The 13,141-nt window shown below is 41.6% G+C and overlaps 1 protein-coding gene across 1 annotated transcript in view; it reads right to left on the bottom strand.

The window, feature by feature from the left end:
- LOC133561239 (forkhead box protein P2-like) overlaps positions 1-13,141 on the bottom strand; it is a 289,077-nt gene that overhangs the window by 177,686 nt on the left and 98,250 nt on the right.

Here is a 13,141-nt window from a genome sequence, read left to right as displayed (position 1 = left end):
TTGCTGGAACCCGCACAAAAAGTAGCGTGTGTCCTAATGATTGTTGGACACCATGAATGTAAAATATTGAGTGTAATAATTCCCTGTGCGATGACGTAGAATATGATAGCAATAAATCACATAATGGAGAGAGTTAACTACTGCAGGACATCGACCACGGCCACAAAGCTTCAAGTCATTCATAAAAAAAAATTGACAATAATAATAAACATTTCAAATGTTCAACCACCATTTTTACCCGCCACTAATTTGAGGGCGACGGCCTGAAGAGAGTGGGTTCCATCTGGAGGTAATTCACCGCGTGGAAGGAACCCAGCCCACCCCTAGAAAAAAAAAAAAAGTACTTTTTGGAGGACTTCCGGCAAAATGACAAGCATAAAAAAAATGTTTTCATGGCTGTGTCACCAGACGCCAGGGAGGATAGAAGCAGGACGGCGATGAATAAGCCGGCACAGCTGCGGGGTTTAAGGGGTGGAGGGGTGGATCAAGACGCAGAGTAAAAAAGAAAACGGGGTTAATTTTTGACACCGGAGTCGGGTGGCGTGGGAGTTTATGGGCACGCTCTCAAGTGACCGGCCACATCTGGCGCCCCCGCCTAAGTGGGCCGGCTAATAAAGGGCACACTTTGCCAATGACACGCTGGTTGAAAGTCGGGTGGATCTTTTACACTGTATGCAGTTTTCTGGGGGGGGGAGGGGGACCACGGAAATAAGGAGTAGAAAATGTGTTTGGTTTTTGAAGGGACATTTTAACATTGTTAATTCTACAAAAACTACTCACCCTCTGAAGCAGGGAAGTGTTTGTAAAGTGGTTTTATAAATATTTTACTGGAATAAATTTGTGCTGTGTCGGTTATAATTTAGTAGGGCTAATAATCATACATACATACATATACATATACATATACATATACATATATATATATATATATATATATACACACATACATACATATATATATATAGCGATGAGGTGGCGACTTGTCCAGGATGTACCCCCCTTTCCGCCCGATTGTAGCTGAGATAGGCTCCAGCGCCCCCTGCAACCCTGAAGGGAATAAGCGGTAGAAAATGGATAGATATATATATATATACATATATATACACATATATATATACATATATATATACATATATATACACATATATATACACACACACACAATTCCACCTGGTGTCGTTATTTCTTCTTCCATGGTCATCATCACACACACCAGACAGAAAACTTTTTCAGATGCTCACTCCGCTGATGACAGTTTGAACTCCCAACTCACTTTTCAGCCACATTTTTCTCTGCCCAACACCAAATTGTTGGACTGTGTAAAAATCAAAATTGCCGTATAAACAACTTTAATACGGTTAAAAATATGTGCCACACTGTGAAGCCACACCAAACAAGAATGACAAACATTTCGGGAGAACATCCACACTATAACACAACACAAACACAACCGACAAAATACCCAGAACCCCTTGCAGCACTTACTCTTCCGAGACGCTACAATATACACACCCCGCTACCACCAAACCCCTCAAGGTCAACCCCCTTGCCCCCCATTTCTCGAATTTTGAGGTCTCAAGTTTGGCAAGTATGGCACCGGGTTATAAGGCACACTGTCGATTTTTGGGAAAATGAAAGGATTTTAAGTGCGCCTTATAGTCCGAAAAATACGGTATGTCTTCCAGCTTTCCTAGGAAGGCTTTAGGATCACCTGGGAGGAGCCGGACGAACATAGGCAAGTCTGGGCTTCTCTGCTTGGGCTGCTGCCCCCGCGACCAGACCTCATATTCGCACTAGAAGACAAATTCTACTTATTCCCCCGGTGTCGTTATTTCTGCTTCCATCCATCCATTTTTTACCGCTTATTCCCTTTGGGGTCGCTGGTGCCTATCTCAGCTACAATCGGGCGGAAGGCGGCATACACCCTGGACATCGCAGGGCCTATTTCTTCTTCCATGGTCATCATCGCACACACCGGACAGAAAACTTTTTCAGATGCTCACTCCGCTGATGACAGTTTGAACTCCCAACTCACTTTTCAGCCACATTTTTCTCTGCCCAACACCAAATTGTCGGACTGCGTAAAAAAAAAATAAAAAAAATCGCCCCCCCTTCCCAACAATCACCAGCGGGAACACCGGACACGCACCGGAGAAGCTGCCACCTTGTCTGCTTTTCCTCCATACAAACGGCGTTCCGGCGCAGTCACATAATATATGCGGCTTCTACAACACACAAGTGAATGCAAAGCATACTTGGTCAACAGCCATACAGGTCACACTGAGGGTGGCCGTATCAACAACTTTAACACTGTTACAAATATGCGCCACACTGTGAACCCACTTCAAACAAGAATGACAAACACATTTCGGGAGAACATCCGCACCGTAACAACACAACCACAACCTACAAAATACCCAGAACCCCTTGCAGCACTTACTCTTCCGAGACGCTACAATATACACAACCCCCTTCCACCAAATCTTGTCCCCTCAACCCCCCCCCACCCTATCTCCCAAATTCGGAGGTCTCAAGTTTGGCAAGTATGGCACCGGGTTATAAGGCGCACTGTCGATTTTTGAGAAAATGAAAAGGATTTTAAGTGTGCCTTATAGTCCGAAAAATACGGTACGTCTTCCAGCTTTCCTAGGAACGCCTCAGGATCACCTGGGAGGAGCCGGACGAACATAGGCAAGTCTGGGCTTCTCTGCTTGGGCTGCTGCCCCCACGACCTGACCTCATATTCGCACTAGAAGACAAATTCAACTTATTCCCCCGGTGTAGTTATTTCTGCTTCCATCCATCCATTTTTTACCGCTTATTCCCTTTGGGGTCGCTGGTGCCTATGTCAGCTACAATCGGGCGGAAGTCGATGTACACCCTGGACAAGTCACCACCTCATGGCAAGGCCTATTTCTGCTTCCATGGTCATCATCACACACACCGGAGAGAAAACTTTTTCAGATGCTCACTCCGCTGATGACAGTTTGAACTCCCAACTCACTTTTCAGCCACATTTTTCTCTGCCCAACACCAAATTGTTGGACTGCGTAGAAAAAAAAAAAAAATCGCCCTTCTTCCCAACAATCACCAGCGGGAACGCCGGACCCTGCTCCTTACCCCCCCCCCCCCCCCCCCCCCCCCACCCCCGCCACACTCCCATCCTCTAAATGTATTTTCCGAATGAAAATAAACGCACTCGGACCAGTTTGCGGCGGTCACACCGGCGAATATGAGATCAAATAAAAGTCTTCCGCGGAGGCCGGAGAGGAGAAATGAAATGGCTTGTGAGTGGAGATGTAGCGAGTAATAAAATGACTCCTTTATATCTTCCTAAACAGCACGTTTCCCCGCAGAGTGGGCGACAGGCGGGGGGGCTTCACTTTGGTCAAAGACAAGTATGCAAGTGGCAATTTCTCCTTCAGGCTGAGATTCCCTGATACGCTTCTGCCAGACTTTGGCGCACTAGCAATTTTTTTTCCACTCCTAAACTATTTCGGCAACAAGTTAAGCGAGAAGTTTCGCTCGGTAAAAGTGCGGCGAAAGAGACACAATTGCTTTTCAACGAGGCTCCGGCTGACCGTCGGCGGCCACACAAACATCTCCAAAATAAAAAAAAAAGCGGGGGTAAATTGCTTTACTACTCAACTGGGCGTGAGGATACAACAACGTCAATCGGAGCAGGTGAGTCGTATTCCTAAATAGCCGCTCCGCTCACATTTGCAACGCGGGGGAGGGGGGGGGGGGGGGGGGGGAATTCATTAGAATTCATTTTACAGTGGCTATTAAACCTTTTTCCCCCCCGCCGCCACTTATCCCCGACTACTCGCCGCCTTTAAAAGCTGTCGTGTTCCGTGCGCCGAGTGGCAGAAAAGCAATGGTTGATGACTTTGAAAATAGGACTAAATGTAACAATTTAGTTGATGGCGTACAGCGGGGGGACGCCGCGGAAGCAAAACACGGCGGGGATTAATGCAAGAAAAATTGAACGTACCGGTCGAGAGATCCGGGGGCTTCATTTGCGCGGAAAAATACCTTCAGTGCAATTTTAATTGGAATAAATTCACCTAACGTGATAGATTTTTTTTTTTTTTTTTTTTCCACGGATCAAAACCTTTTATCGAGACAACTTGAAACGACGGAAGTCGCCCGCAAAGTACATTTAAGACATCACGGAAGAAGAACCGGTTTAGCTCGGTTGGTAGAGTAGCCGTGCCAGCAACTTGAGGGTTGCAGGTTCGATCCCCGCTTCCGCCATCCTAGTCACTGCCGTTGTGTCCTTGGGCAAGACACTCGACCCACCTGCTCCCAGTGCCACCCACACTGCTTTAAATGTAACTTAGATATTGGGTTTCACTATGTAAAGCGCTTTGAGTTACTAGAGAAAAAGCGCTATATAAATATAATTCACTTCACTTACTTCGGAAAGCAACTTTTTTTTCCCCCATTACTTCGGACAATCTGGTGATTTTTATTTGCTTTCATTAGTTGGTGAAGTTTCTGTCATGTTCGGTAGTCTGGATTATGTTTTTGTTTTTTTCTGTTTTTGAACTCCGTTAGTTCCTATTTTTTGGTGCACTTGTTAGTTTTGGTTGCCATGGTGACTCATGATTTTCACCTGCCGCTGGTGTTCAGATGCTCACCTGGCTCTGATCATGGGACTATTTAGACCACCTGTGCCAGTCAATCGGTCTGGCGACCTTACTAGTTTTCATGCCAAAGTTCATGCTGCTCTTTTCATGATTAGTTCACGCTGCTTGATTGACAGATTGAAACCTTTTATGAGTAGATTGCACAGTACAGTACATATTCCGTACACTTGACCACTGAATGGTAACACCCCAATAAGTTTTTCAACTTGTTTAAGTCAGGGTCCACGTTAATCAATTCATGCTGCTCGTTTTTCATGCCAAGTAAGTTTTGTTTATTCATGGAAGAATTAATTCCCAAGAAAAAAACAGCACGGGATCCGCCATCCGGCGGTGGTTTGGCTTCAAGTGGGAATATGTTCAACATTTATGCGGCAAAAGCGTTGCTACAAAAAGTAGTAGCACTGCTAATGTAGCATCATTTGAAAAGTCACCAGCTCAAGAATGAGGAGTGCTTGAAACTCTGCATGTCAACATTTCCTTTTGGTGCCACACCAACAAAATGGCGAAGCAATTATTTTCAGATCAACACCGTATGAAAAAACAGAAGGAGATGACGTCCGCAGGAACCGATTATGCGGCTCATTTTAATTTGACAGTTATTGAAATATCTTGTGTGACATCATGCACAAAAGTGCACTTTGTTTCATGCCACAGTTTAGTGAGTTTTGTTTCTTGTCCATAGTTCTGTCGAAGTTGTGTTTTTGCCTCATGCGCCTTTTTGTTTGTTCCTATTTTAATGGTTATTAATTAAAAATGTTCCAATCTTCACGCCTGGTGATTTTCATTGGCTTTCATTAGCTGGTGAAGTTTCTGTCATGTTCGGTAGTTTGGATTATGTTTTTGTTTTTTTCTGTTTTTGAACTCCGTTAGTTCCTGTTTTTTGGTGCACTTGTTAGTTTTGGTTGCCATGGTGACTTATGATTTTCACCTGCCGCTGGTGTTCGGATGCTCACCTGGCTCTAATCATGGGACGATTTAGACCACCTTTGCCAGTCAATCCGTCTGGCGACCTTGCTAATTTTCATGCCAAAGTTCATGCTGCTCCTTTCATGATTATTTCACGCTGCTTGATTGACAGATTGAAACCTTTTATTAGTAGATTGAACAGTACAGTACATATTCCGCATGTCAACATTTCCTTTCAGTGCCACACCAACAAAATGGCGAAGCAACTATTTTCAGATCAACACCGTATGAAAAAAACAGAAGAAGACGTCCGCAGGAACTTATTATGCGGCTCATTTTTATTTGACAGTCATTGAAAAATCTTGTGTGACATCATGCACAAAAGTGCACTTTATTTGTTTCATGCCACAGTTTAGTGAGTTTTGTTTCTTGTCCATTGTTCAGTCGAAGTTGTGTTTTTGCCTCATGCGCCTTTTTGTTTGTTCCTATTTTAATAGTTATTAATTAAAAATGTTCCTATCTTCACGCCTGGTGCAGAGTAGTCCGTTTGCATCCCGGGAGAACAAACCCTTCAGCAGGCTGCGAAGACCCCCCACGCCATGACAGAACGTCACCAGCCGGACTGACTGGCAAGAGCGGTCTAACTAGTCCAGGATTAGAGCCAGGTGAGCATCCGAACACCAACGGCAGGTAAAAATCATAAGTCACCATGGCAACCAAAACAAACGAGGGTGCACCAAAAAACAGGAACTAATGGAGTTCAAAACTGAAAATTAAAAAAAACATTATCCAGACCACCGAACATGACAGTTTCCGTTTATTTCGAAAAGGAGCAGGTAGAAGCTGAGCTTATTCAATCCTACACCTTTTTATCCCCAAGCAGTTGCTTCCTATTTTCTTTTTTGTCTGTAACAGAACAGTGACTAAATAATCAAGTTAATCAAATACATTTACCACATTTAAGTAAACAAATATTAAAAAAATATGAATATTAGACAAACACTATAATGCCAAAAGTATTCGGGCACCCATCCAAATGATGAGAATCAGGTGTTCTAATCACTTGGCCCGGCCACAGGTGTAGAAAATCAAGCACTTGGGCATGGAGACTGTTTCTAGAAACATTTGTGAAAGAATGGGCCGCTTTCTGGAGCTCAGTGAGTTCCAGCGTGGAACTGTCATAAGATGCCATCTGCGCAACAAATCCAGTCGTGAAATTTCCCTCCCTCCTAAATATTCCAAAGTCGACTGTCGGCTTTATTATTAGAAAAATTAAAGTTTGGGAACAACAGCAACTCAGCCACCAAGTGGTAGGCCACGTAAAAAGAGAGAGGGGTAAGCGGTGAAATTATGGTATGGGGTTGGCCCCTTAGTTCCAGTGAAAGGAAATTTGAATGCTCCAGGATACCAAAACATTTTGGACAATTCCATGCTCCCAAGCTTGTGGAACAGTTTGGAGCGGGGCCCTTCCTCTTCCAACATAACTACACACCAAAGCACAAAGCAAGGTCCAAAAAAACATGGATAACAGAGTCTGGCATGGATGGACTTGACTGGCCTGCACAGAGTCTTGACCTGAACCTGATAGCACACCCTTGGGATGAACTAGAACGTAGACTGAGAGCCGGGGCTTTCTCCACTGACAGTGTGTGACCTCACCAATGCGCCTTTGGAAAAATGGTAGGAAGTTCCTATAAACACACTCTGCAACCTTGTGGACAGCCTTCCCAGAAGAGTTGAAGCTGTAACAGCTGCAAAAGGTGGACTAAATACTTTTGTCAACATAGTGTAAACATATACACAATCATTAAAGTTCTCATAAATCAATAGTTAAGTCGTTTGTGGTTCGCCTAAAAGAGGTGTCGAAGTGGTTTTCACCGAGGGCCACATGGTATTTATGTTTGGCCCCAGAGGGCCGCTTCTAATAGTGCAGGGGTCGGCAACCTTTACCACTCAAAAGAGTCATTTTGACCAGTTTCACAAAATAAAGAAACCAATGGGAGCCACAAAACTCTTTTGAAATTTATATTGAAATAATCCTGCATACAGAGTTTTTTTTGTTTTTTTTTGCTTTGTGCGATGTATAAACCAGGGGTCTAAAACACACCTTTGTAAGAAAATGTAATGTTAGTGGGGGAGGGGCGGGGAATATACAGTATATTTTTTTTTTTGTCATCAAAAAGGGAGGTTTTTTGGGTTGGTGCAGTAATTGTAAGTGTATCTTGTGTTTTTTATGTGGATTTAATTAAAAAATAAAAAATAAAAATAAAAATTATTCTGCGGCCCGGTACCAATCGAGCCGAGGGTTGGGCACCACTGTTGTAAATGACGTTTTATCGACTGATCGCAAAAATGTAAATTTGTTTTAACTATTAAAGGAACCAAAAATATGACTTATTTTATCTTTGTGAAAACATTGGACACAGTGTGTTGTCCAGCTTATGAGATGCCATGCAAGTGTAAGCCACTGTGACACTTGTGGTTTTTTTTATTTTTAAAAATGTCTAATGATAATGTCAATGAGGGATTTTTAATCACTGCTATGCTGAAATTAAAACTAATATTGATACTGTTGTTGATAATATTTATTTTTGTTTCACTACTTTTGGTTTGTTCTGTGTGGTGTTTGTGTCTCCTCTGTCAGTTAGTTTGTAACGAACCCCAAGATGCAGAGATGGAGGCAGGCATGGAGTGAGAAAACATGATTTAAACTAAAACAAACCAAAAGAGTACAAACAAAAAGCGCACACGTGGGCGGATAAACAAAAAGGCTTGGCATGGAGTGAGAAAACATGATTTAAACTAAAACAAACCAAAAGAGTACAAACAAAAAGTGCACACGTGGGCGGATAACAAACAAAAAGGCTTGGCATGGAGTGAGAAAACATGATTTAAACTAAAACAAACCAAAAGAGTACAAACAAAAAGCGCACACGTGGGCGGATAACAAACAAAAAGGCTTAGCGTGGAAGCTAGCAGGTATCGAGCAGGAAACAGAATTCGTACATGTAACGTGAACAATTTGGAAGCAGGGAACAAAAAACAGTAAGCTAAAAACATCTAACTAAATTTAGCTTACCGCTACACTGCAAAGATACGACACGACAAGCGCGACAAGAAGTGACAATAATCCAGCCACTGACTGGAGGAAAAAAACAGACTCAAATAGAAGTGGGCTGATTGACACCAGGTGTGGCCAGGTGCCAATCAGCCACAGCTGAGGGGAAAACAGCGCACAGGGGGAAAAAACAGGAAACAGACAAAATAAGAGCGCTGACAGGAAATAAAAACAGGAAATACTAAACAGAGGAAACCAAGACAAATGCAGAGGAAAATCTAAAACACAAACATTCTCTCAGTTGCTCTGTTTATTGCAGTTCTGAGGGTTGCTGGTCAGGTTTGGTTTTGGAATTGGATTGCATTGTTATGGTATTGCTGTGTATTAAATAAAATACAATTTAAAAAACAAAAATCGATTTTTTTTAGAAATGAGAATCGATTCTGAATCGCGATTCAAATTCTAATCGATTTTTTCCCACTCCCCTATTTGACACTATTTCCACATTCACACACACATATACACACTGATGGCGTTAGCTGCCAGGCAAGGCCCTAAGCGCCACCCATCAGGAGCAAGGGTGAAGTGTCTTGCTCAGGACACAACGAGGTTGGGGAATCGAACCAGGAACCTTCAGGTTGCTGGCACAGCAACTCTACCAACCTGGCCGTCTTCAACGTTACCTTTAAGTCTCCCCAGCATGCAACTTCAAGAAAAAAAAGTGTCGTCATTAACTTTTCCTCACTTTGCTCCCGTCAAAGCCGTTACCATGGCGACGGGAAGACAGCCCACTTAAAAGTGTCCGTCTTCTGCCTTTCTGCACCAACACCACGCTCGCCGTCAAACACATTCCTCAACTATTAGGTCATCCCCTGCTTTGTTCGCTTTCTCCGAAAAAGCCGCTTCTCCCCGCCTCACCTTCTGCGTTCGGGGGGCCAAGACGTGACACTTAATGCTCGGAATGCGCGCTGATAAAACGATAAACGGCGGGGTTGATGTTTTGGTTGTTTATTGCGTGACGGTGACAGGAGCGTGGCAGCACAAGGCCTCTTTGTTTTGGGACGGCGGGGAGAAGGGGCGGAAGGGGGACAAATCTGAGGTTTCCTTTTTGGATATTCAATATCCTGCGAGGTAACGGTTACAGTAGTCTGGTGTCTGGCTTTAGTGGGCGGGGAGGCTGCAGAACTCGTGGCCGCCCCCCACAAAAAGGCTGAGGAATCAATCAAACAGCGGCTTGGAAGAAGAAAAAACGGCTTTTTAAGTATGTCGAGAAGCACCCCCGTCACCCCAAAAGGGACAAGCGGTAGGAAATGGATGAATGGAAAGTAAACACTCTTATTTACCGCAGCCTCTCTCACATGTAGTATTCATATAAAAAAAAAAAAAAAAAATTGTAGTAGGTTCTCAAAAACAGCAGAATATTCTGGTCAGAAAGCGATTTTTTTTTTTTGTCGTAGTTCCTTAAAAGCAGCTGAGTATTCCTTAAAAACAATCCTGACAAATATAACAACTTTCTGTAGCAGGTTTTCAAAAACAGCAGAGTATTGAACAATTTGCGAATGGGTTCTCAAAAACAGCACTTATTTCTGGCACATAGGACTTCCGGTAGTAGGTTCTCAAAAATAGCTGTGTATTCCTGGAACATACAGTACAATTACTTCCGGTAGTAAGTTCTCAAAAACAGCTGTGTGTTCCTGGAATATATAATAACTTTTGGTAGTAGGTTCTCAAAAACTGCAGCATATTCCCATCACATAAAATATTTTTTTGTTATTGGTTCTCAAAAACAGCACAACATTATTGTCATAAGGAGGATGTTTTGCAGTAGGTTTTCAAAAGCAGAATAATCCTGTCACAGAGAATAACTTTTTGCAGTGGATTTTCCGAAACATCGCAGTATTCATATCACATAAAATAACTTTTTGTAGTAGGTTCTCAAAAACAGCAGAATATTCTGGTCGGAAAGCGATTTTTTTTTTGTCGTAGTTCCTTAAAAGCAGCTGAGTATTGCTTACAAACAATCCTGACAACAATTTTCTGTGGCAGGTTTTGAACAATTTGCAAGTAGGTTCTCAAAAACAGCACTTATTCCTGGCACAAAGGACTTCCGGTAGTAGGTTCTCAAAACCAGCTGTGTATTCCTGGAACACACAGTATAATTAATTCTGGTAGTAGGTTCTCAAAAACAGCTGTGTTCCTGGATTATATAATAACTTTTGGTAGTGGGTTCTCAAAAACTGCAACATATTCCTATCACAAAATTATTTTTTGTTTTTTAAAAACAGCACAACATTGTCATATAGAGGATGTTTTGCAGTAGGTTTTCAAAAACAGCAGCATAATCCTGTCACAGAGAATAACTTTTTGCAGTGGATTGTCCGAAACATCGCAGTATTCCTATCACATAAAATAACTTTGTATTAGGTTCTAAAAAACAGATTATTTTGGTCAGAATTTTTATAGCAGGTCCTTAAAAACAGCAGAATACTCTGGTCGGAAAGAGGATTTTTTTGGTAGTAGGTCCTTAAAAGCAGCTTAAAAACAATCCTAACACATAACTTTCTGTAGCAGGTTCTCAAAAACAGCACAACATGATTGTCATATAGAGGATGTTTTGCAGTAGGTTTTCAAAAGCAGCATAATCCTGTCACAGAGAATAACTTTTTGCAGTGGATTTTCCGAAACATCGAAATATTCCTATCACATAAAATAACTTGTTGTATTAGGTTCTCAAAAACAGATTATTTTGGTCAGAATTTTTGTAGCAGGTCCTTAAAAACAGCAGAATATTCTGGTTGGAAAGAGGACTTTTTTGGTAGTAGGTCCTTAAAAGCAGCTTAAAAACAATCCTAACACATATCAACTTTCTGTAGCAGGTTCTCAAAAACAGCACAACATTACTGTCATAGGGAGGATGTTTTGCAGTAGGTTTTCAAAAGCAGCATAATCCTGTCACAGAGAATAACTTTTTGCAGTGGATTTTCCGAAACATCGCAGTATTCCTATACAGTATAACAACTTTTGGTAGTAGGTTCTCAAAAACAGCACTTATTCCCAGCACATAGAACTTCCGGTAGTAGGTTTTCAAAAACAGCTGCATATTCCTGGAACATACAGTATAACAACTTTTGGTAGTAGGTTCTCAAAAACAGCTCGGTATTCCTGGAACACACAGTATAATGACTTCTGGTAGTTGGTTCTCAAAAACAGCTGCGTATTCCTGTAACATAATAGTTTTTGGTAGTAAATTTGTAGATTCTCAAAAACTACAACGTATTCCTATAACACAAAATAACTGTTGTTGGTTCTCAAAAACAGCAGAGTACTCAAAAAATAAAATTTGCTAGTTGGTTCTCAAAAACAGCACTTATTCCCAGCACATAGAACTTCCGGTAGTAGGTTTTCAAAAACAGCTGCATATTCCTGGAACATACAGTATAACAACTTTTGGTAGTAGGTTCTCAAAAACAGCTCGGTATTCCTGGAACACACAGTATAATGACTTCTGGTAGTTGGTTCTCAAAAACAGCTGAGTATTCCTGGAACATATAGTTTTTGGTAGTAAATGTGTAGATTCTCAAAAACTACAACGTATTCCTATCACACAAAATAACTTTGTTGTTGGTTCTCAAAAACAGCAGAGTATTCCAAAAATAAAATTTGCTGGTTGGTTCTCAAAAACAGCACTTATTCCCAGCACATAGAACTTCCGGTAGTAGGTTTTCAAAAACTGCTGCATATTCCTGGAACATACAGTATAACTTTTGGTAGTAGGTTCTCAAAAACAGCTCTGTAGTATAATGACTTCTGGTAGTTGGTTCACAAAAACAGCTGTGTATTCCTGGAACATATGATAGTTTTTGGTAGTAAGTTTGTATATTCTCAAAAACTACAACATATTCCTATCACACAAAATAACTTTGTTGTTGGTTCTCAAAAACAGCGGAGTACTCAAAGAATAAAATGTGCTAGTTGGTTCTCAAAAACAGCACTTATTCCCAGCATATACAACTTCCGGTAGTAGGTTTGCAAAAACAGCTGCATATTCCTGGAACATACAGTATAACTTTTGGTAGTAGGTTCTCAAAAACAGCTCTGTAGTATAATGACTTCTGGTAGTTGGTTCACAAAAACAGCAGTGTATTCCTGGAACATATGATAGTTTTTGGTAGTAAGTTTGTATATTCTCAAAAACTACAACGTACTCCTATCACACAAAATAACTTTGTTGTTGGTTCTCAAAAACAGCGGAGTACTCAAAGAATACAATTTGCTAGTTGGTTCTCAAAAACAGCACTTATTCCCAGCACATAGAACTTCTGGTAGTAGGTTTTCAAAAACAGCTGCATATTCCTGGAAAATACAGTACAACAACTTTTGGTAGTAGGTTCTCAAAAACAGCTCGGTATTCCTGGAACATACAGTATAATGACTTCTGTTAGTTTGTTCTCAAAAACAGCTGCATATTCCTGGAACATAATAGCTTTTGGTAGTACATTTGTAGATTCTCAAAAACTGCAACATA

This window comes from Nerophis ophidion, linkage group LG10 (genome assembly GCF_033978795.1).
Source record: "Nerophis ophidion isolate RoL-2023_Sa linkage group LG10, RoL_Noph_v1.0, whole genome shotgun sequence".
Lineage (NCBI taxonomy): Eukaryota > Metazoa > Chordata > Actinopteri > Syngnathiformes > Syngnathidae > Nerophis > Nerophis ophidion.
Note: the sequence above shows the minus strand (reverse complement) of the source record. Positions and strands in the feature narration are given on the sequence as shown.